The 26,664-nt window shown below is 38.0% G+C and overlaps 1 protein-coding gene and 1 long non-coding RNA gene across 2 annotated transcripts in view; one reads left to right on the plus strand and one right to left on the minus strand.

The window, feature by feature from the left end:
* Positions 1-26,664, plus strand: part of LOC141339925 (uncharacterized) — a 184,729-nt gene that overhangs the window by 132,017 nt on the left and 26,048 nt on the right. The window lies entirely within an intron of this gene.
* On the minus strand, positions 15,930-17,218 carry LOC141339973 (uncharacterized). Its single transcript, XR_012356539.1, has 3 exons — positions 16,969-17,218; positions 16,759-16,851; positions 15,930-16,551 (listed from the first exon to the last, which is right to left on the minus strand). It is a non-coding gene; the product is annotated as an uncharacterized lncRNA (long non-coding RNA).

Consider the following 26,664-nt stretch of genomic DNA (forward strand, 5'->3'; position numbering starts at 1 on the left):
AGATCAAGAGAACAATGCTCCATCCGAGACTGGTAGCTTTATCAGGCTTAACATGCAGACAAAATGAAAATGACATTGAAAATTTGAAAGCTGAAGATTCATTCACTGATGAAATGCTGCTGTTTCTTAGAGACTCACACCAGTTCTGTTGTGGATTGTGTTGGATATATTATTGCTTTGTTGTAAAATCTGATAATATTGTGTTTAAAATGTAGGCTACATTTAAAATGTTAAATGTTCACTTAATATTACCTTTTTGTTTAACTTAGAAAATCAACATTTGAAATCATTTGGATATTCAGAGAAAATTGCACTCTTGCTCATATTTTAAAGATGAAAAGCAGGAAGTCACACTGTATGTTTCTGTATCGAAGAGTTTCTTAAATCAATATCTATGTACAGTCTGTCAACATTTGATCTTCATGCTATTAAGTGCTTCAAATCTACTTTAAAGACACAATGAACAGCAGCATGATTTGCTAAAGCAGCACTCTGTGGGCGTTCAATCATACGTATGCTGCTGGTGTGAATGCAGTCAGGTTTCACAGCAAAAATTAGGTAACTTTATGTCATTTGACCATTAACTCCCATTTAACTGTTTTTATAATAAAAGTGAAATTTTGCTTGTCAGAAATACTTGCTTTAATGTTACTTTAAATTGGGGCACTTGAAGCTCAGCATTTTGTTCACGTACCCCTCCATCAGTTTGAGAACCACTGGTTTATACTGTTCTCATGGTAAAATACAGAACCTTCTTTATAAATATGCCCTACTGCTCCACTCTGATGCTCCTGAACAGCGCTCATCTATTTATTTACTTAATTGTATTAAAATTATTTGAATTATTTTCTTAATTTCTTCTCTTTATCTATTATATATATATATATATTGTTCCTTCTTCTTTCCCCCTTATTCCCTCCTTTTTTATATTTTTATTAGGGATGCATGATATTTATTGATAAATGATCGACCGATATGGGTAAAAAAGACGTAATTTTTATTGCTCTGATAAATAAATGAAACCCGATCCGATAAAGTACTCTTGCTGGTAAATCAATCAATCAGTCTGGTTTATCTGAGATTCATCTGCTTTCCGAGTGCAAGTGACTGCAGCTGTAAACTGCAGTGACTCTCAGCCTTTGTCGCGTTTAATACGTCTTCATCTGTGTCGTCATCATCTGTGTCGTCATCATCGCCTTCGCAGGTCTGGAAGTTTTTCACGGTGACACAGGAGGACGATGCTACTGCTATTTGCAACACGTTTAGCAAGGATTCCGAGAGGAGGTAAAAAAAAAACGTTAAGTCTTAACAATCTTATATCTCACTTCAGAGGTCGTCATCGCGGTGAATCTGTTTTAGGGGCCGTTCACGTCGCGCATAAAAACGCGTGGAAAACGCTGAAGCGCCGCCTTCTCTTTCTTTCCAAACCCAAAGTCTTTGCCAAACCGCTCTGTAGTTTGAGCTCCAGTGGCGTCTGCCGTTGCTAAGCAGCCATGACATGCGCTCTCCATAAAGACGCGGTAGTTTCAGCAAAGAATAAATAGATTTTCAGCATTAAAAATCACTTGCAGTAGCTCTTTTATCAAATTTATTTAAAAATGTTTATTCCTGTACAGCTTTGATAAGCTGTTTCTCCACCTTGCCAGTGCTTTCAGTGTTATTAAGGGAAAGGATGAAGCTGATTGGTTGGTTCATGTCACATGACCTGCGTTGCGCTTGCAGCATTCTGAAGAGTTGAGATGTTTTTTATCTCGATTCTGATGTTTTATTCCCCGCCTTGTACGATTTGGCTGCTGCACACATTCATAATATGATCAATAAGAATGGACTGCATGTAAGCTTTACCACAGACATTTGGACATCTGACTTTACTCCATGATGCACTTTTCATTTTTTCCAGGTTGACAAAATGTCAAAGCATTATATTTTATTTAGAATTGTGGTGCCTTACACAAAAAAATAAAAACATTTTTGAAGAGTCAGGACTGTGTGCTATGATTGTTAAACCCAGATATATAATATAAATTTCATTAGTTTATCTTAGATTTTGTATTCTCCTGTGTGCACAAAATTATCATATAAAAATATGAATGTATTGGTTATCGGTATCGGCCAAAAGAAGGACTTAATTATCGGCTATCGGTATCGGTTAGAATTTTTCATATCGTGCATCCCTAATTTTTATATATACAAGATAAAGAAGTGTACAACTAATACATTACAATCTTACACCTCACATAATTACAACTAAATGCAACTTGTTTGTGGTTTGTTTTGGCTTTTTTTTTTATTGTCAGACTTGCTTTATATTTGCAGCACTGTTTGGAGACAGCATGAAGTCACCAAATATGATTACTCACATTTCAAGCTTTGTGCAAAATTATATATATATATATATATATATAGACTAATTCCATACTATTGTTACAACTGAACCAGATGCATGATGTCTACACACATTATTCATTAATATCTTTAATTTCAGCTTTGAGAATAAAATCCAAGATACCTGATGATGTTTGTTCGTCAGTGTCTTCATGTTTGACTCTGAATGTTTCTTCAATCTTCATGTCTTCATTCTCCTCTTTAATAAACACCATCTTTATAATAGTGTGTTACATGGATCTCAGTTGATTCTCCAGGAGTTTTTCTGTGTTTGAACACTTTGACCTGTTTAAGATGAGAATAAATAATAGAAAGAAAAATCAATGCAAAGTAAATCTCTGTGTGCGTCTCAATCAATTCATGAAATCATTCTCGGTTGTGATTCACTTGTTTGTGTTTGTTGTTGTTGTTTGTAGTCCGCGTACCGCTGAATCGAGCGTTTCGAATCACTGAACCATTTCACAAATGATTCGATTCAAATGATTCGGATTCTCAGTTTCAATCATCACTTCTTATCATCACACGATTGATTCATGATATATAGAGAGAAATGAGACGCACTTCTCTGTTACTAATGGCTAACGTCTTCAGTAATACTAAAACATTACAACGTTATATTTAATAATTATGATTTATTTTACATAGCTTGTAAAAACGCTTTATTGATGCAACAATATCCATTGGTTTAAAAACTTTAAAACCACAAACCTTTCTTCAGGTGACTCACAACAGATGAGGAGTGCAGCGGATCTTTATGACGTCACATCACCAGACAAAATAAAAGTCCAATTGGTGCACTGCTCTCTAGAATCACAAATATGCATAATATAAATGTTGATTATAGAATAGAATTTCCTACTCATATGATGATTCTTTTCTAAAGTTACTAACATCGTGAATCTATCAATATTATTCTCTATTTTTTATGTACATTTATAACACTTTATTTTATGTTGATATACCTTGTCATTAAATTCACATTAAACTAGTTCATGCTGCTGTGTAACTGTTACAAAGGAGGTGTGATGGGAAATTTAATCTATCACTCTTTGGACTATTGTAATCAATCTCTTGTTATTTTGTTATTTTGTTTGTTTGTTTATTTATTCCTGTTTTGGAAAGTTACTGAAACACTGTCAGGGTTTTTATTTTTATTTTGCTACTGAGGCAAATGAGGACACAAAAATATATTTGTGTCAGTTTCTATTTACCATATGACTTACATTTCCCCAGAGTATTATTACTTTTTTTTTTTTATTGGTATATATTCTGTGCTAAAATATGAATATAATTAGGGCCGGGACTCGATTAAAAAAATTAATCTAATTAATTAGAGGCTTTGTAATTAATTAATCGAAATTAATCGCATTTTAATCGCATATAAATATTTGACCTGAGAACAGTGAGAAGCAAGTTTTTTCATATGGATTTTTAGTATACCATTGAATAATGACTGAATACATAAACTTAAGCAACAACATATTGTTTATTTTTGTTCAACCAAGTCCAACAGACCATTGCAATATTGCCATTAACTGTAGCAATAGGATACAGTGTTTCCCCTAACGAAAACATTTATTTCAGTGAACAAATAAATCCAAAACTCTCTATTTTAACATTTTGAACAATAGGGCTTTACAATCTTTTGCTATTTTTTTTTATTTTTATAAATTCTTGTTTTAATTTTTCTCATAATCAAATGAAAGCATAAACATTTATTTATTTTTAATCAAATGTTAAAATCAATAAACAATAATCATAGTATTTTTTTCTAAAATTAAGTGGTTAATCTTGTTGTTATATTTATTTTTTATCATATATATTGTTTTTTGTCAATTATTTAAATAGGAATATTGTTCTGTTTCATGTTAAACCGTACTTTTATTTTGACAGGTTGCCGTGAAGTTTCTGTGTGTAAAGTATGATATGATGCTAGTTTTCTCAAATGAAACGGTAAAAGTGACACTGGCAGTAGCTTTGGAGATTGAGTCTATCTGTTCATGTGAGATGAAAATGCCAAAAATTACCGGGAGCATCACGCGTGCAGTGTAAAAAAAAAGCGTCTCTGCCATTCTAACATACAGAGGCAAACGGTATATGCAGGATTCATATTAAAACGGTCTTTTTGCATTTCAGTTTTCACAGACACTAGTCCATATCGCGATTTGAATTAAGTGACAGACCAACTTTTGATTTATCAATCCAAAAATCGACGAATTCACGTGGCATTCCGCGCTATAGTAGATTCGGTTTTTATGAATGGAGTCCGCGACCCAGTCTGTGTTTTCTTGGAGGAGACATTGTGAACGCGCCCCCCTAAGATAATGGTAGGGGAAACACTGGGATATTTAGAAATACACTAGCCTTCATTTCAGAAATTCAGGTACCCTATAGGTAGGTAGACCTTCTGTAAAAGCATTGAGGTGATGATACATGAGGCTCGATGTGCTGCGGTGATATGCGCATAGACCTTTCTCACAACTTCCGTATTTTGCGCCGGAAATACGTAATTGCTGTGTAAACCCATTTCCGCCCCGGTATGCCGGTAACCAGTTAAACAACGTGAAAAACGCTTAACGTGGCTTAATGTATGTAAAAAACGACCAGGAAACCGCAAGTTTCTGTCAGACCTTACGTGGAACAAACATTAACTACTATCAAAAGAACGAGCCCTTATTCCACATATAAAGTGAATAATATCACGTTAAGCGTTTTCTCCCCCATAGAAGCCCATTATAAGGAAACAGCTTAACGTGGTTTACGTACCTCAACAGCGACCAGGGAAAACCAAACGTATGTTAAATTTGACTTATAATAAATACTTGCTGCTGTCAAAAGAACGAGCTCTTATTCAGCATATAAAGTGCGCGCCCCCCATAGAAGTCCATTATAACAAACCAAGTTAAGCTTTTTCCTTAATGGAGTTCTATAGGGAGAAAAGCGTGATATTATTCACTTTATATTATTCACTTTATATGCTCAATAAGAGCTAATTATTTTGACAGCAGAAAGTGTTTATTATAAGTAAAATTTTAAGCCACGTTAAGCTTTTTTTTTTTTTGTATAATAGACTTCTATGGGGCGCGATCACTTTATATGCTGAATGAGAGCTCGTTCTTTTGAGAGCAGCAAGTGTTTATTTTAAGTGAAATTTAACAGAAGTTTGGTCTTCCCTGGTCGCTGTTAAGGTAAGTTAATAAACCAAGCTGTTTCCTTATAATGGGCTTCTATGGGGGAGAAAACGCTTAACGTGATATTATGCACTTTATCTGTGGAATAAGGGCTCGTTCTTTTGATAGTAGTTAGTGTTTGTTCCAAGTAAGGTATGACAGAAATTTGGGGTTTTCTGGTCATTTTTTACGTACGTTAAGCGTGTATAAACGCGGATAAACTCTTAGTGGAAAAACGTATATCCTTTATCCAATTTGTTCCTCTTTGTGACGGAGTTTTCCTACACGACTCTTATGGGGTCTGCAAAAGTTATCTTTGACAAATCAGCGAGGGAAGTTGTGTAGACTCTCTCCATTTTAATTTTAAATTACCCGGCTTTCTGCTGTGTTGACATTACACAGGAAGTCTGCATACCCTGCGATTGCGTATTTCCGGTTTCTGTGAAAAAGGTCTATTCCTTTGTCTGAACGCTAGTTAGTGCTCCAGTATAATCGGTCCACTGAAACTCATTCAGTGAGAAACGTTCCGCGGTGCAAAATTAAGTGCGATTAAAATGCGTTAAAAAAAAATTACGCGTTATTTTTGTGTAATTAATTAATCTAAATTAACGCGTTAAAGTCCCGGCCCTAAATATAATATAAACAAGTAAAAATATTAAAATTTCAGTTTTGGAAATGCATTTACAAACAAAAGTCATTAATAACAGATCCACACTGAAAATGAACAAATCTTCTGTAAGGATTGGATGGAAATGATAATATGGTCTCTATTTGATTTTTTTTTATTTCATTGGTAATGTTTTTAAATGGTGTTTTGGTTTTAAATACTTTTTTTGCAGTGTAAAGGAATATGGTTCATTGATTACTTTTTTATTGCCTTTTCATTTCGTTAATTGGCAAAAATATGCCAACATATTCAGTTCACTCCATATCTTCTTTTATTAAGTTTGGGTAATAAATACAAGACACAATAAACTGTTTATTAGAAACTTTAACTATCAGAAAAACAACAAAATATGTTATATTAGTGTTATGATTTCGGTGAAGTTAAATGTTTTGAGAACAAAATACCTTTAATACACCTGCAGGAAAATGAAGATCAGCAGATTCTTGATAGAGCTGGTCCTGTGTGGCGCTGCAGTCATCCAGACCGACTAAAGCACTCAATCACTGGAGTTTATTCAGATTTCAGGAGGCTGTTCTTACTTAAACACAGTATTTAAAGGATGTGATCAGTTCTAGTTCAGTCGCTCAGACTCTGGAGTTTCAGCAGCTCTAAAACAATCAGCAGAACTATAGCACTCAAGATCACAGAGATCAGGGAAAGACATTCACACACAACTCAAGTCTTCATTTGCATTAACAATCACAACAATTAAAGAAATGAGACAGAAACATCAAGAGCATTACAGATAAAAGAAGACAGTCTCATTTTACATTTGTATTCACACACACCTAAAGCAAAAGAGATTCATTTACACTTAAACATTTCTGCTTAATTTCCTAAGCAATAAATTTATTTCAACCCATATAAGTGTGTCTTTTACAGCAATGATTGTCACACTTATGGACTGTCCTTGTGTTTTTTTTTTTTTGTTTGTTTGTTTTTTGTTTTTACTATGTGCTCCTTGTCTTAGTTTGTCCTGGTGTTCTCTAATGCCCATATTTGGTTTTCCTGTCCCTGTTTCCATTGTGTTGATCAGAAAGAGAAATGGCATTTACATTTATAAAATGAATATATTTAGCTTTAGGAGTGTGTGAACATGAATGTGAAATCATGGTAAGTGTCATCTTTTGTCTTTATTGGCTGTTGATGTTTCTGCCTCATTTCTTTAATTGGTGTCTTTGTTTCTGATCAATATCTGAGTTAAATATGAATGCAGAGGCTGAAGGTGAGTCTTTCCCTGATCTCTGTGATGATGAGTCTATAGTTCTGCTGATTGGATTAGAGTCGCTGAAAATCTGGGCAAATTCCTGAAACTGCTTACATCCTTTGCATATTTTATCTTCTAATGACGATCCTGAAATCTGTCTAAAACTAAAGTGATTGAGTGTTTTAGTCAGTCTGGATGACCGCAGCGACACACAGAAACATCTCAATCAAGATCTGATGAAGATTCACTCAGTCTCCTGATCTTCTCTTCTGAGTTTACTACAGGACTAACTGGATATTGTAGGTATTTTGCTTTTAATTTCACTATAATCATGTAGATATTGAGGACATGTAGATGTTGAGGATGTAGCTCATGAGCTCATTAAGAAATGGAGTGAACTGAATATGTTGGCATATTTTTGCCAATAATGAATTAACCATATTCCTTTACACTGGAAAAAAAAATTTATTTAAAACCAAATCACCATAAAAAAAACATTACCATTGAAATAGAAAAGATCAAATACAGACCATATTATCTTTCCTTTCCTTATTCTAATCCTTACAGACGATTTGTTCATTTTCAGTGTGGATCTGTTATTAATGACTTTTCTTTGTAAATGCATTTCCAAAACTGAAATCTTAATATGTTACTTGTTTATATTATAATCATATTTTATCACAGATTATATACAAATTTTAAAAAGTAATAATACTATGGGGAAATCTAAGTCATATTTCATTATAAATAAACTTCTGTAGTGGTAAATAGAAACCGACACATTTGCTTCAATAGCAAAATAAAAATAAAAACCCTGACAGTGTTTCAGCAACTTTCCAAAAGGAATAAACAAACAAACAAACAAAATAACAAAATAACAAGAGATTGATTACAATAGTCAAAAAAGTGCTAGATCAAATTTGCCATCATACAACCTTTGTAACAGTTACACAGCAGCCTTAACTAGATTAATGTGAATTTAATGGCAAGGTATATCAACATAAAACAAAGTGTTATAAATGTACATAAAAATAGAGAATAATATTAATAGATTCACGATGTTAGTAACTTTAGAAAAGCATCATCATATGGGTACGAAATTCTATTCTATATACAGCATTTCTGTGATATATTTGTGATTCAAGAGAGCAGTGCACCAATGGGACTTTTATTTTGCTCTGGTGATGTGACGTCATAAAACTGCGCCGCGCTCCTCGTCTGTTGTGAGTCGCCTGAAGAAAGGTTTGTGGTTTTAAAGTTTTTAAACCAATGAATATTGCTGCATCAATAAAGCGTTTTTTACAAGCTATGTAAAGTAAATGCATCATTATTAAATATAACGTTGTAATGCTTTAGAGATACTGAAGACGTTAGTCTTTAGTAACAGAAATTGTGAATCAATCGTGTGATGATAAGAAGTGATGAGAGAAACTGAGAATCCGAATCATTTGAACCAAATCATTTGTGAAATGATTCAGTGTTTCGATTCAGCGGCAAGCGGACTACAAACGACAACAACAAACACAAACGAGTGATTTCATGAAAGTGTAATATATTAGATATGATGAACAAATAATTGAATACCAGTTATAAATTAAAAAATAGCCTGCCTAAATATAAACCTTTTTGGTAATTTGTATATTTTATACATTTTATATATAAGTCTATTAACTCTCTGACTGTCTCACTAGTGCACTGACTACTGAACTAGGAGCTGATTGAGTTTGCATTGATTTTTCTTTCTATTAATTACTGTCATCTTAAACAGGACAAAGTGTACAAACACACAGAAAAACTCCTGGAGAATCATCAGAGATCCATGCGACATGAAGTTTGAAGAAACATTGAAACAAGAAGATATTGAGGAACAAAGAAAGATGGAGTTTATTAAAGAGGAGAGTGAAGACATGAAGATTGAAGAAACATTCAGAGTCAAACATGAAGATACTGAGGAACAAACAGGTTGGTTTTTATTCTTAAAGATAAATAAAAGATATTAATGAATAATGTGTGTAGACATCATGCATTTGGTTCAGTTGTAACAATATTATGGAACTAGATAAAAAAGTTCGTTGAGACAAACTTTAAGTTGGCTTGAGAAAGCTTTGCCTTAAAGTTTAAAGAAGTTTTGAAAGCTTTAAAAAGTAGTAAAAGTTTAAAAAGTTTTAAGTTTAATGGTTTTCAGTCTGAAATAGTTTAAAGTTTTTAGCAGTTTTAAAGATTGAAGATAGATAGATAGATAGATAGATAGATAGATAGATAGATAGATAGATAGATAGATAGATAGATATGGTGTCTGGGGTGGTTGCTAGGGTGTTGCTATTCAGTTGCTAAGGTACCCGGGGTGGTTGCTAAGGTGTTGCTATGCGGTTGCTAAGGTACACGGGGTGGTTGCTAAGGTGTTGCTATGCGGTTGCTAAGGTGTTGCTATGTGGTTGCTAAGATACCCAGGGTGGTTGCTAAGGTGTTGCTATGTGGTTGCTAAGGTACCCATGGTGGTTGCTAAGGTGTTACTATGTGGTTGCTAAGGTACCTGAGGTGGTTGCTAAGGTGTTGCTATGTGGTTACTAGGTTACCCAGGGTGGTTACTAGCATGTTGCTGGCATGATTAGCTAGTTGCTAGCATGATTGTAGCATGACTAGCAAGTCGCTAGCATGATTTTAACATGATTAGCAAGTCGCTAGCATGATTTTAGCATGACTAGCAAGTCGCTTGCATTATTTTAGCATGACTAGCAAAGTCGCTAGCATGATTTTAGCATGACTAGCAAGTCGCTAGCATGATTTTAGCATGACTAGCAAGTAGCTAGCATGCTTTTAGCATTACTAGCAAGTCGCTAGCATGATTTTAGCATTACTAGCAAGTCGCTAGCATGATTTTAGCATTACTAGCAAGTCGCTAGTAGAAAGAGATTAATAGATAGACAGATTAATAGATAGATTTATAGATAGATTAATAGATAGATAGATAGATTTATAGAAAGACAGATTAATAGATAGATAGATTTATAGATAGATAGATTTATAGATAGATTAATAGATAGATAGATTTATAGAAAGACAGATTAATAGATAGATAGATTTATAGATAGATAGATTAATAGATAGATTAATAGATAGTAGATTTATAGATAGATAGATTTATAGATAGATTAATAGATAGATAGATTAATAGATAGACAGATTAATAGATAGATATATTTATAGATAGATAGATTAATAGATAGATAGATTTATAGAAAGACAGATTAATAGATAGATAGATTTATAGATAGATTAATAGATAGATAGATTTATAGATAAACAGATTTATAGATAGACAGATTTACAGATAGACAGATTAATAGATAGATAGATTAATAGATAGACAGATTTATAGATAGATAGATAGATTAATAGATGGATAGATTTATAGATAGACAGATTGATAGATAGATAGATAGATAGATAGATAGATAGATAGATAGATAGATGAGTTTAAATGAGTTTGATCGGATTAGAAATAGTAGATAGAAGGGAAGCCTGATTTGAGTCTCAAAGGATTCTGGCAGTTTAAATTTGAATTTTGACAGTTGGAGTTTGAACATTCCGTCAATGTAAGTCAATGAGATTTTATTCCCAGTTTTAATCGGGATTTTTAGGAAAACCGTAAGTCCGATTAGTTAGAAAAGATATAGCAACTCGAGTTAGACCAGTATGAAGATCTGGGCTGAGTTTGGAGTTTGTAGAGTTAAAGCTCTAGGAGGAGTAGCAGTCAGAAAATTTTGGTCTCAGAAGAAGAATAATAATAATAACTAGATATGTACATTTCCTGAAGAAAATGTGAGTGGTGCTTGCAGTGGCAAAACTCGGCCCTCGGTTGCTAGGGTGATGTAATATGTTGCTATGGTGTGGCTATGAAGGTCACTGCTTAAAGGCCGAGTCAAAAGAGCCCATCCACAACCCTCTATGAATTTCTGATCCAAAGATATGATCTCACAAAATGTATGGCAATGTTAATTCTATAGGAGATTTTGCCCAAATTTCTCACCCGCTTTACGAGAATCGTACGCCCGATTGCTTCAAAAAGTTTTAGCACACCTCTCCTCAATAAGCCGGTCGATTTGAGATGTCACTCATGGGTCAATGACAAACGGTGTGGGACGAGTTACACACCGAAGTTCATATGGGCCTTCATGAACATTCTGCCAATGAAAGTCTATGGGATATTTTTTCCCACTTTTTCGTGCTCTGTTTGAAAATTGTAGCTCCAATCGCTCCGAAAAGTCATAGCACAGCTCTCCTCAAAAAGCCGCAACATTTGAAACCTCATTCATGGGTCTACGGCAAACGGTGCCGGACAAATTACGCACCGAAGTTCCTATGGGCCTGTGTGTGTGTGTGTGTGTGTGTGTGTGTGTGTGTGTATGAGAAAGTGACAGTTGAGATTCAAATTCACAGACATTCTGCCATTGTAAATCAATGGGATTTTTTAGCCCGCTCTTTCCTCCGCTGTGTGAACACCGTAGGTCCGATCGCGTAGAAAAGTCAAAGCACACCTCTCCTCAATGAGCCGGTCGATTTGACACCTCATTCATGGATCTACGACAAACGGTGTGGGAGGAGTAGCGCGCCGAAGCTTTGTCAGGGCGAACAGTAATAGTAATACTAGATATGTACATTTCCTGAAGAAAATGTGAGTGGTGCTTGCAGTGGCAAAACTCGGCCCTCGGTTGCTATGGTGATGTAATTGGTTGCTAGGGTGTGGCTATGAAGATCATAGATCACTACTTATAGGCCGAGTCCAAACCTACAAACCTCTATGACTTTCTGATCCAAAGATATGATATCACAAATTGTATGGCAATGTTAGTCTATGAGAGATTTTGGCAAAATTTCTCGCCTGCTTTACGATAATTGTACGCCCCGATCGCTTTGAAAATTCATAGCATACCTCTCCTCAATAAGCCGGTCGATTTGAGACATCATTCATGGGTCTATGACAAACGGTGTGGGACGAGTTACACGCCGAAGTTGAACATGCATGAACATTCTGCCAATGAAAGTCTATGGGATATTTTAGCCCGCTTTTTTGTGCACTGTTTGAACATCGTATCTCCAATCGCTCCAAAAAGTCATAGCACACCACTCCTCAATAAGCCGCAACATTTGACACCTCATTTGTGGGTCTATATCAAACGGTGCCGGACAAATTACACACCGAATTTCCTATGGGCCTGTGTGTGAGAAAGTGACAGTTGAGATTCAAATTCACATACATTCTGTAAATCAATGGGATTTTTTAGCCACAAAATTCATGGCTGAGACTGGTGGTGTGTTCATTGACAACCACATTATAATAAGGAAGAGAGGTGGACTGTTCAGGTGGGATGGGGTTCATCTGTCTGATGAGGCAAATGACACGTTTTTGAAAAAAACATTGCATGTGCTATAAGCAAATAAATTTTAAAGTAATGTATCTACAAAACTTGTTTGTCATTCTTTCTCAGTGAGGGGCATTTGAGGGGTTCCATAATCAAACTTTTTTTTTCTTATGAATACATGATTAACCTGAAAAATATAAGTTGATTTTATTATGTATTATTACATATTCCTGAAACGGCCTGGTTTCTTTACAGCGCGATTCATGACGTTTAAATAAATTACATTTTAATATTTGGACCTAAGCAAATTCAGGGTGACTTTTATTTTGAAATGGCGATGCATATGTTGAAGTATTCTTCTATGTTGGCATGGCATAGATGATTTACGTAACAAATCTTGAGATTACACACACACACACACACACACACACACACACACACACACACACACACACTTTTTCACATACAGTGTTGCCAAAGTATTTAGCGACTTTTCAGACCCCCTTAGCGACTTATTTTCAAAAAAGCGCCTAGCGACAAATCTAGCGACTTCTTGGAAAAACCTTATTTAGCTTATGAGACTCTCTGGTACTGCCGCGCGAGCGTGAAGTCGTGCTTTCCCAACGCGCGCGCTCTCCCTCTCTCTCTCTATCTGCGTCTGCTCTGTTCAGTGAGCGGCAGAGAAGCAGCATTTTCAGATAAAAAAATATATTCTGATGCTTCTAACTCTATTTTACATGCAAGTATAGCCGAAATCACAGCACAGCCATTGTGTACACATACAATCGTATGTGTATTTAATTTTTTTAGACAATGTTGTGATTATGATAACGATTTTAGTGTAGATATATCTTCGAGAGCTGGTTATGTAGTCCTAATGGGCTGCGTTTCAGTCACTATTTCATATTTACCCCGTTGTCCGACAAAAGAAACCGTAAAATATATCAATATATCTATGAAATATATAAATGAAAACAGTTTTATTGAATTTGGCTGCATCAAATAGCAGTATGTGAGCACAGAGACGCAAGACAATACGACGTACTGACGTCATGAATATGCTAATGAGTGCATGACGTCATTTAGCGACATTTGGCGACTTTTCAAGCGGGGTATAGCTACTTCACATTGAAAAAAGTTGGCAACACTGTTCACATAGGATTAAGCATTCTAAACTCACAGCATATGCAGAGAAAGAGTTTGTGGACCGAGCTGCTGAGATAGAGACGTGCTCTAAGCTTGTGCAGAATTTGCATTCCCAAACAGCACATGCAATGCAATAAAATTGCAAACAATGTAATGCAAGCACTATGAAAGATTTTACCAGAAAAACAATTATAATGATATCACGAGAACCGCTTTTCACCTCAATGTAATACCGCGAGATCTCGTGCGGTGAAATGCCTCTGTTCTTAACACTCGCTGCATTGTTAATTTTGTGTTAAATTATCGTTTTTATCTAAGCCAAAATGAACAATAATGTCATATATACTGCCTTAAAGAAATGAAAGTATGTTTCAGGTACCTTTTCATGGCTGTTTTCAAGGGTTTTCCAGGACCTAAATTTCAGAAAAGTCAAATTCACATACTTCAAGTACCTTGTATGAATCCGAAATATTAAATTTTACATTAAGTGCAAATAAGTATAGATTTAAACTTATTTAAAATAGCAGGATTTTCTGCTATTTATAAAACTTGAAAAAGACGAGACCACAGAAGCTGACACAGAAGTTAGTAGGAATAGACACTCCGTTTTCTGTTTTTAATTTTGTGTATAATTAATAAAAAGTAAATAAATGCATTAGTTTTAACTTCTGAATAGTCCAGAGACTTGGGAAGGAAGGCATGAGATAGAGCCAGCTTCTAGATGTCATGCTCTCAACCTTTCAGCACTCCAATGAAGACTTTTAAGCAATTTCAGCACCAATACCACAATACTAAAGGCCGGAAGATGAAAAAAAAAAAAAAAAAGCCAGGAACTTCCATCAACAACGCTATTGCCAAAACACATGTAGTGTTCATCAATAATAAAGATATAACAGAGAAGACTAATGTATATCTACAAAATTATGTCAAATATTGCAGATTTGACTCAGCACAAAAGTTTGTAAACAGGCTGCATAGTTAAAGTGATTCTATGCAATCATGTAGAAATGTTTATGTATTGAGCACAAAGTGAAAGCAAAGCAGACATTTGTTATCATATGAGATATAGGCAGGTTATTAAAAAAAATGTAATGATGCTGAATTTAGAACTACAAACCTACATAACACTTGTATTATTTCTGCCACAGAAAGACAGACTAAAATAGTACGAGTAGTACTGTACTAGCATGCAGTTCAAAATATGAGTGACATAAGCAGTGAATGATCTTCTGAGCTACAACAGCAATCCAGGAAGTGAAAACTCAAATGATTAATGATACCTTTCCAGATCAAGTAAGAGTGTGATTTTTTTTTCCAGGTTTAGATACTAAAGTTTGCTTATTGAATATTCAGACATATTGTGGTCTTGGATAAGTACACATAGTTGATTTGCAGAATTATAATAAAACAATAAATAAATATTTACACTTAATGTGGTCTTCATTTAGAGAAATGTATAAACCTAACTTAAAAGTAAGTTCTTACCATCTCAATGAACCATTCAATAAAGACAAACAGGCTTGATTTGCCAATTCACCTAAAATGTTTATTAAAATTATTAAGAAAAGCACCTGTTGTGCCAAATCCTGTCCACCAATCCTGATCCCAGTCACGCATCTAGATCCTAAAGTGTTTTATTGGCTACCAGTAAACATTTCAGTGAAGTCATTTAAATATTATACCCTTATTGTATTACCACTATTAAAATTATAAAAGTGAAAACAGAAATATTACTCTTGCAATGCGACAATTTTACTGTATAATATCAAATATGAATATGTGACCATTTTACTTTACAGAATTCTAATAAAATAAATTTATATGTTACTCAATATATAATAAAATATAACTAAGCTTTAAATTGTAAAACACTAATTTTAAACATCACTTAATTATTATTTTGAATTAATTAATTTTTATGTTTATAATTATATATATATATATATATATATATATATATATATATATATATATATATATAGACAGTTACATATAAATTAATAAAGATATATACATAGTCACATAAATAAATGTAAATACATGCAGATGTTTAGATAGATACACATTATATTTTTACGTATATATATTTTATATATACATTTATACAGTGGTTTAAAGAATTGCAGCTGTTTTAGTTTTGATAATCGCCATAACATGGTTTATTTTTAATTTAAAAAAAATTGTGCAGTCCTATATATTTAATTTAATATTAATTATTTACACGATTTTAATGAACTCAAAAACCCGTTTTGGAAACCCTAGTTGGAAAGGACCCGGGAAAGAGACAGGATCTGGCACAACACCCCCAGTGAGCAAGCCAATGGCGACAGTGGCAAGGAAAAAACTCCATAAAGTTAGGAGGTAAAAACCTTGAGAGGAACCCGACTCAACAAAGGGGGAAACCCATCCTCTTCTGGCATGGCGCAGACATTGCAAAAACACATTCATTTAACCTAATATATGGAATATTAATATATTTAGAAATTAAACCAATTATGTTGTATGGTCAAATAATTTCTAAACATATTAAGATTAACTGATCTTCGGATTATTAGATGAAGGATCGCCCGCCATCTAGCCACTGGATCTGACTCGTCTTACAGGCTGGATGTCCTGTGGTAGAGGAAGTATAACAGATGTGATACCATTAGTAAATTTATTTGAATTGTTTTGACTCCACAAGACTTATGAAAAACAAAGTTTGAAAGACAGGTTTGATTTGTCTTGCAAGAGAACCGTTTACACTTTAAAATTCTAAGCTCAGTGTATAATAAAATGGACTGAAACACTAGATTTTACTAGAAGTATTTATGAACTTACATCGGTGCTTTAGTATGCTTACTTCTCTGCTTCTTCTGTCTTCAGCATTGGCCTTTGCTCTGGTCTTCAGTGCCTTCAACTACTGGTCCCATCCTGTAAATAATAAATGAATAATGGGATCATTATCATACCCAAATACTAATAAACTAGTAAATAAAAGTAAATTCACAATTTAACTTTACAGAAAGACACTACTAATCTTATGCTTACCACAGATGCCGGTATTCAGATGCTGTCATCATTAGTGTTGTAGCACACTTGATCTTCTCAGGCATTCTGACTTCAACTGCACAACTGCTGAAAAACATCAACATCAAAATGAGATTAGGATTAACATTTTCCTACAAATGTGGTTATGATGTGCAGTAGTACAGTGATTGAATCAAAATGTTTTAACACTTAGCTTTGGATGGTATATTGCAGAGTAGCATCCAGTCTTGGACAGGACTGCTTTTGTCTCTTCCTGCAACTTTACAGAAGGGCACATATTAATGACAGAATAACAATGAACTGCATATAATACATTTAGTACAGATTGTCGAACAAATTAAAGTTAAAACTTCTAATATAATAGTGTCTTACTACCTCCCCCTTTACCTTGCTATCTTCATGTTAGTGCTGTTACTCACTTACTGCTTCCCTGGAGCTGCCACAATAATCCTCACTGTATCCTGTCTGTCGCTGGTGCTGCTGCCAGTGTCCTCCCTGAAGCTGCCAGTCTACTTCTATCTTCGTCCTTCCTGCTGCTGTAGGTACTGCTCTTCTATCCTGGTAGCTCAGCGCCACAAAACCTCAAGACGACCATACGTCTCACCACAACTCAACCATACGAGCCAACCCGTTGGCTAAGGCTGTTCTGAGCCCACTGGCACCGTTAATGAATGCACAGTGCCACGGTTCCGTATGGCCTAACACCAAAACTCAACCATACACGCCAACCCGTTGGCTAAGGCTGTTCTGAGCCCACTGGCACCGTTAATGAATGCACAGTGCCACGGTTCCGTATGGCCTAACACCAAAACTCAACCATACACGCCAACCCGTTGGCTAAGGCTGTCGGAAAGCCCAACCCGCACCGTTAATGCATGCTTGGTCCCAACGGTTCTGTATGGCATAACACAAACACAACCATGCAAGCCAATCCGTTGGCATTACACTGCAAAACATTTCCCAACGACAACCAAAACAAAACCACCTATGTCAGACGCAAAACACAGTACACAGGATTGTGGTAACTGTGGTAGCTCTGTATAACACCCGACTGAAGGCAGAGGTCCGGATTCGAAATAAAGATATGATCGAGTAGTGTGTGTTTGTCCGTCGTCGCTGTTGTAATCAGTTGAGTGTACCCTCGAGCTTGAAACAACTCCAGAATAGGTTTTTTCCCAGTGTGCAGGAGGTCCTCATTAAAGTCTCCACAGATGATGACAAGGTCGTCGTGTGCGAGGTCAAGATAATCCAGCATACCCTTCAGGTTAGTCAAAAAATCGCCAACGTTGTACTGTGGCGGCCTATACACAGCTACGATGGCTGCCTTTATTGGCGAATCTAATTTGATGACAACGAACTCCAGATCGGTCACATTTTGTATATATTGCCGGGGCTGAGCTGGAATGTGCTCCTTGCAATATATTGCAACTCCACCTCCGTTCTTCTTCCCAATGTCTTGATGCGTGGAGTAGGAGACGTGTCTGTGGCGGGTAAATAGGTTATATCCGTCCAATTGGAGATCCGATGAAGTAGACGATCCGGACAGGTGTGTTTCCGTCAGACAGAGAATATCCGCGTGACGCAGCTCATGATGCAATCTGATGTCCTCGATGTGGGGTCCAAGTCCTTCTGTGTTGTGGTGAATGATGGTGAGGGTATGTTCCTGCCTGTTCTCCCTAACGTGCCGCAGAAGTGGCATAATTTCTTCGACTGGTGCTGTCCTCATGGCCTGCAAAGAGGCTGTGATTTCTGGATTTGCATATATCTTCTTCTCGTCGAAGTCTGTGATGTGTAATCCACGTAGGGAAGTGGTTCTGCTAAGGGCAACGTAGGCCATTCCTGGCTCAAAAATCTTCTTCAAGGACACTACTGCAGACTGCATTGTCATGCCTTGAACTTTGTGGGCTGTGCAGGCGTAAGCTAACTTGATGGGAAACTGACGACGAACCGCTCCTTTCCTCAGAGTCTCTTCGGATCTCTCGATGTAGACCAAGACGTCTTCTTCACCTCCTACTTTTTTGCGGTGTTTCTGGCCGGCGTTTGGATTGTCAAGTTGAAGGCCTAGCATCTCCACTGTGGCGAATCCATCCTTCTGTTTGGTGACGATGTTTGCAATCCTGCCAAAACATCCGTTGACGATTCCGTCTTCTACGTCCAGATTCCTGGTCACCATTACACGAACTCCCACGGCAACTTCTATGGTGTCAAGTAAGTTGTCCTTTTTTCCAGTGGCGGGTTTGCGTAGTCTCTTCATCCCTCCTGTTGTGGGGTCTTTCCTGTAGTCTTCAGCATCAATTGTTATGATGTCAGTGTAAAGGGCCTGCACAGTTTCGGTATTGAACTTGAGGACTTCTTTGTTGGTGGCGAATATGTGCAGAGCTTCACGCGGACAGTCTTCTGAATTTTTCACAGCCTGGAGTAACAAAGCTCTATCGTCTTCCCTGAGAGGTTCGGCCTTCGGCTTTGCTCGCAGTCTGTTCAACAACTGAGCGAAAGCGAGGTCTTCTTTCTGGCGCATAATCTCTGTCAGGGTGACGATTTGAAAATTGTCCTTCCAGAAGTCCAGCACATCCTCTTCAAACACACACAGCGGTTTGGCTTTACCTGTCGGGGGCAGCTGATAATAATCCCCTACGGCGAGACAAGAGATCCCTCCAAAAGGCTTCTTGCTGCCTTTGATCTGCTGAAATCTCCAGTTGATGTAAGCAAACATGTCCTTTGAGATCATGGATACCTCGTCGATGATAAGGATCTCCACATCGCGTAAAGCTGCTCTCACTTCATCAAGGGAGTTTCCAAGTCCCTGGTATGGTGGCTTCAGACTCCGTGGCAGCTTTAAAAGGGAATGCAGCGTTTTACCGGAGATGTTGAATGCTGCCGTTCCAGTAAAAGCAGACAACAGCACCGTAGGCACTGAGAGATCCCCTTCTTCCCGGAGTCGAGGGAGTTGTCGCAGAATCTTGGTTGCCTCCGCGTGTACGCACTTGATGACGTGTGACTTCCCACAGCCAGCACCGCCTGACAAAAAGTAAAAAAACTGCTCTGGATTGTGACCCCACACACGCTTCTGACACCACTGGCGGACAGCGTAAAAAATGGCTGCCTGCGTCTCGTTTAGACTCCTGAACATCCTCCTGACAAATTCAGCAGTCATCTGTGGTGCCTCTATCTGTGGTACGACTCCGTCTCCATTTCCACGAAGAATCTGGTAATCCGGGACATCGTCTTGTTCATCTTCTTCTGGATCAACGTCTTCTCGTTCCGCTATGCACTCCAGGCGATCTATGTCAACTTCAGGCGCAAAGGCGGTCCAAGCATTCTCAGCTGGTCCGTCCCGCTGCAGCTGTTCGAATGCTTGATCCACCTCTTTGCTGTGTTTTTCATAGTTCTCCTGGTGCGCTTTGACTATGGCGCAGACAGGCATCAGGAGCCCAGGGTGTGCCGGGAGTTCAACAAACGCACCTTTGTAAAACTCCTGATAAGTTGGATATCGCTGGGGTTTCAGCTGCTCGTTGAAGCGATGTGGCACATAAAGTTTCACCAGTCTTCCGTAATGCTTTTCCGGTTGCTTCTCCTCCGAAAACCGAGCATACCTGATGATCGCAGCCTTACCAACAGTCCTCTTCTGAATGAAGCCCATACCGTTGAGCAGTCGGAGGACATTCTTTCCTTGAGTTTGCCGACCATACACAACACGGTAATTGGAGACGAAGTCCGCCAGACACATCATCTCGAACTCCAGTGTTTGAGGCCTTGCTCTGTATTTGTCTATCATACCTGACATCCAGACATCCTCTGAATCAGGATCTTTGTTGTGCAGGGCACTAAGGGGCAAACTCATCTTCAGGGCGTCGTCATCCGTCGGTATAAACACGACGTTTCGCGAACACTTCTTCATTGGTAAGCTGCATGTTCTTGCCACAGACTCCTGAGCGCTCACCTGCCTGTGTTTGGAGTAGGCCTGCATTATGTTCTTCATTTCGTCCTCTTCGTTCACGTTGCTTTCGCGAACACCCTTGATGACGCTCTTCAGGAAATCATTCATTTCGTGCTCTGGCTTGGAAATGTAAGACAGCATGTACATGATACAGCTGTAAGAGTCCAGAACAAACTGAATGTCCATGTTGGCGTTCCATGCCCTCAGCAGATCTGGGTTGTATCCATTCACCCAAACCTCCTTTGGATCACGCTTCAGCAAAATCACACTCGAAGTGGTCAATGCCTCAACGTAACCATTGTAATCCTTCATGGACAGATTACATTTGGCCAGCAGGTCTGACAAGCTGTCAAAGGAGGCCTGGGGATCATTTAACAAATCCCACACCGGCTTGAGTTTCTTCCTCGCGTCGTTTATCGCTTTTCGGACAGCTTCCTGTCTTGCCTTCTTTCCGTCTGGGCGGTTTGGGTCTTCGTCCTCCTCTTCCTCAGGACGCGGTGGTCGTGGACGGGTGATGGTGGTCTCAGAGACGGGGAGTTTAGGGAACCCATACCTACACAACAGGTTTCCTTTCTTGCAAGATTTGGAGTGCTTCCTGCTGTGAAGTTGAACTTCGGTGACGATTTTATGAAGCTCGGGGTCGGTGGTAGGGTCCGGCAACTGGCAGGAAACGTAACGGTCAATGAAGTCACACACTTCTTTATCAGACTGATTTTCGAACTCTGGCGCCCCCTTCACCCAGGCCAGCAGATGAATATGAGGGCTTCCTCTGGCTTGAAACTCGACTCGATAAAAGTAATCCTCGACTTCACCGATGGGTTGAGCAGGTGACAAAAGCAGATGAGTCATTAACGCATCCACCCGTTTCTCAAACATCCGCATGACGGTGACGGGGTTACTATGAAGGATTTCACATTTCGTCGTCCAGTCAAGCTCCGAAAAGTCAACCTCTTCACCTTGCTGAGCCTTGATTGCCGTTATCACTTCCGGCCATCGCATTTCGGCTGCACTAAAAGTGCAAAAAAAAGTAGGAGTCCCCAACTGCCGGATCATGGCCTGTAGATCTCTCAACGTTTTCTCCCAGTAAGATGGAGTGCCCCTCAAGGGTTGCATGAACCTTGTGGCGTCACGGCTGTGGACCAGCCTTTCGACCTCACGATCGTCCTGAAGAAGCTTGTTGGAGATCCTACGTCCATCTCTCGTAACGGGTTTGCCTTTTCGCAACTGGATAGACATGCTGTTTCTAGCCATGTGCGTTTCAGTGACAAACTGTGCAAAGAAGAGATAACTCTGGTCTTTGGCGAAACGAGTATCCACGCAGAACAGTCTAGCATTGAAGTACATGCTCGGTGACAATGCAACTTGTCGCGCCTCATCAATTGTGTTCTGTCCAGTGCAAAACTGGACAGGGAAAGACATGGCTTCCAACTTTGGAATCCGGAAAAATCCGACTGGCTTTTTCCCTTGAGCAGGCGCAATGCTGAAAATTCCCTCGCCGTACGACAGCAAGTCCTGTCCAATGTCAAGTGGCTGCATGCATGTGTCCAGAGTGAGACCAGGCCTGAGTTCATCCTTTTCCTCAGTGCTGACGTTCTGGTCATCCTGTTCAGAGGCAACAACTTCCTGATTCTCCTCTGTGTCATTCAGCTCATCATCAGGGAGAAGTTCAAATGTGGCAGCTTCACTTATCACGATGTCCCTGTACTCTGAATGCGTAGCTTTCAGTTTCCTTAAAGCGGCTAGCACATTGTGCATATTCACCGTATGGAAGTGTTGGTACCCTTTGAACTTGATGTGCCTTTTCAGCTTTACCTGTAGAAGCTGGGACTCACTGCTAGGCCGTGGCAGACAGTTGACCGTTTGCTCCACCTCAGAGGGAACACACACAACAGCACCATGTACTGCTCTTTGCTGTCCTTTGGGCAATGCAACTATTTTTGCAAAGGGAACGATTCTGGCAATGAGCTGTCGCTCAAGCACGTTCAGTTCGAGTAGTTCTGCAGGGATGGGAGGCAATTCGAGGTTGTTTGCCACTGCAATTGAGGGCATAGATCCTCTCTTCAGATGATTGTGACAAGTGTGGCAGATCCATTCCTGTCTCCTCTCTTCTGGAACTGCACAAGAAATTGTGCAGGCACTGTCACAAGCATGAACGTATTTTCCGGTTAAGCAACAGGCTGCAACAAGAACATTCTTGACATATTGTGTTCTGTTACACACCTTGACTTGATTTGGAAAAAGAGTCCTGTGACACACTGTGCAGACGTAAGTTGGACCATGGGCAACTTGACACCGAAATGCAGAGATGGCCTTTTGCACCAAGCTGTTGGACACAGGCTGGTTTGTCACGTCAGGAGTGGGTGAATCCTGACTGGGACGAATGTAATGATTGTATTTTCTTTTGATCTTTAATGCACATCTCAGCTTGTGAAGAATGTGGAATCCAGCATCAGCGAGACACCTCTGTTTCTTCTGGAGAGTGCAAAGAAGAATGTGATGTGACCTAAATGCTGAATCACTTGCGTATCTTCTGGCCATATAGTCCTTCATTTTCCTTTGGAAAAGATCATCAGTGTGGTACCTTTTGACCACATAATCCTTCATTTTCCTCTGGAAAGGAACATCAGTGTGGTACCTCCTAACCATGTATGCCTTCATTTTGCTCTGGAAAGGAGCATCAGCGTGGTACCTCCTGACCATGTACTCCTTCATTTTCTTCTGGAAAGGAGCATCAGCGTGGTACCTCCTGACCATGTACTCCTTCATTTTCTTCTGGAAAGGAGCATCAGTGTGGTACCTCCTGACCATGTATGCCTTCATTTTGCTCTGGAAAAGAGCATCAGCTTGGTACCTCTTGATTATGTACTCTTTCCTCTTTTTCTGGAAGTGAACATCAGTGGTGTACCTTTTGTTCATGTACTCTATCTTTTTGTATCTGGCAAATGGATCCTGATACTTCTTTTTAGTAACCTTAATTTTCTTCTCCCGAAACTGCAAATTGGTGGCATATTTCCCTCTCTCATATTCTCTTCTTTTTTGTTCTCGGACTTCAAAATGTGGATACGTTTTCTCAAGTCCTGCTTCTTGCTTTTGATGCACAATTTTACGCATCTCTTTTCTTCTTCGCTGCTTGCTTGTCTTTACAACCTTTATGACACCTTGGTTTTTATCATCTGTAAGAACAAGATTTTCAGGAATTTTGACACCAACATTTTGTGCTTTTGGGAGAGATGAAGTTATTTCTGATGGTGACACATAAGCTGACGATGAGCATGGTTCCTCAGACTGTTGCTCCATTTCAAATGCAACGGGCATGAATTCATAGCAAGTCTCAGCACCACGGTTCTGAAAAAGCAGACATAGCCTGCTGATCATCTGACTCAGTAGAGTGAAAGTGAGCATAACCGCAGTTCCATCACCAGTTGGATGTGGGAAACCTTCAGCCGTTCTGGAATGTGAATCAAAATATCCATACCTTCCAGATCCATCTCTGAACACAGCAAAGCACTCTGGAGAAACCATAAGCAGTGCATGTCTGACATCTGTTGAGAGACACTCAAGTCTTTCATCAAGAGGAAGCCACCATCTGTCCATTTCTGGAGTTCCTCTGGCTCTCAAGTATCCCATCAACACATCTGACTTTAGGACGCTGTAGGTGTGGTTAGAAGTTGTGATGCTCACAGGTACTTCACGCATACTTAGATGATCCAGTCGGAATCTTCGTTCAGCAATAAGCTGCATTTTAATGCCGACATACAAAGCATCACCCTCCTCTAGCACTCTGTCAAGATCAGACTGTTTGAACAAAGTTCCCTCACTGTGGTACGCAAGGAATGTCAGAGCTACACATGTGCATTGATGATTTCGTGAGAAAACATCATACCTTGCATCACTCTGGCAATGAGAAGCCTGCACGGATAGAATTGTAGATGTGTTGTCACCATCTTCACCATGCTGTCCAGTAGAAAACTGATCAACGTCTGTCATTCCCGTCTGTCCTGTCAGGTCTAACTTCGTCCAACGAATTTTTTGAGCCCGGGATCTCCTACCTTTCCGAGGCATCCTTCAAAAGATCAAAAGACAAAATATGAGAAAAACCAAAGACTAATTATCCATGACATACATGAACAACACATTAATTATAAAGAAAAAACTTCACTAGCTTATACAGACACAGAAATTGTGTAAATGAGACGCTCTCTCTGTAGAGAAACTCCGAAAAACACCATCACATTTTGCATCAGGGCTCGACATTAACGCTTGTTTGCTTGTCCAGGACAAGTGGATTTTGTGAATGGGCAAGTGAAGGAGAATTTTACTTGTCCGACCGGACAAGTAACCTGATTAAAACATCAATAACAAACAATAACTAGCGCAGCAACGGAACTTTGGTGAGAATGATTCTAATTGTATTACTTACAGTGTAAATGGTGACTGAAAACAGAATAACGGAAATTTTAAAACTAATAGGCGCAACAGCATACACAAAGAAACAAACATACTTCGGTATAAAAAAAGATAAATATTGTATAACATATTATAAAGGTAAGCACCATTACGATTGCATACGTGACGTTGATTTTATACAACAGTAGTTCAATAAACTAGTTAATTTTAACTGACTTACATTTTAGACACATCACTGACAGTTTTTGTTAACGAAATAAGTAAAGACAGCAGAACAGTCGCGAATCTGAGAAACACACAGCTGTGTTTCAATACTGAATGATTTAGCATTTAATTTGATGAATCGGGTCAGTCAAAAGTCAGTGAACGAACTGGTTGAATCCGTCTATGGTTGAATCCGTGACTCACTAATTAAGGCAGTGACTTACTGCCACCTATTGGTGGCTCTGTTTCATATTTAAAAGAATTGCATTTTTTCAAAACTTTAGATTTATATGTTAAAAAAAGTACAACATTAATCTTATAACATTTATGTATTTGCCATTTTACTGTGTAAATGCATTTTTTGGAACCTCTTATCTTCATTAAACAGTCTAAGTAAATACATTAAAATAGCATTTTCGATGTAGACTGGGTTTTTCCTGTGCATTGGAAAGATGGAGTTTGTTGATACTGATTTAATCTGAATGGTAACCTTACAGAGTGTAGTTATTCTTATTGAATGTATTGATAAAATTTCTGAATTTAACGTAAATGACACACATTTAGTAAGGTTAGGAAAATAAAGTTAAAAGTGTCCTAGAAATCTATTTAAGGCAAATATCACAAATATTCTGATTAAAGTAAGACCGTATAGAGCAGTGATGAGACTATTGCTTCAGAATAGATTCATTTATGGCAAAAAAGGCTCTTTTTTGCCTCGGACAAGTAAATTTTTTACTCGGACAAGTGAATGTCTGATTTACTTGTTCGAAAGGACAAGCACATGTCAAAACTTAATGTCAAGCCCTGTTGCATGTATGTAAACAAACCAGTGTTTATTTTTCAAACACATTCCACATTAGAGTAATTTAGTTAAATTACAGCCTTTAGTGACCCAAGTTTAACATTCTCTGTTCTGTTTGGTTTTCGATTAAATAAAAGCAGATGATTTAAATAAAAAGCAGCTGATTTAACGTGTCTCTTAAATAAGTGTTTAGCAACTGTCACCTTTGTTACAAATTTGAAAAGATCTCTGATAAAAAAAAAAATACTGTAAAATGGTTTTAGTGCTATATTAAAAAATAGATGTATTCAATAGGGGTATGATTTTTTGGCATATCTCGGACCCTAGGCTGACCAGAGAGACGTGT

Source organism: Garra rufa, chromosome 1 (assembly GCF_049309525.1).
Source record: "Garra rufa chromosome 1, GarRuf1.0, whole genome shotgun sequence".
Classification (NCBI taxonomy): Eukaryota; Metazoa; Chordata; class Actinopteri; order Cypriniformes; family Cyprinidae; genus Garra; species Garra rufa.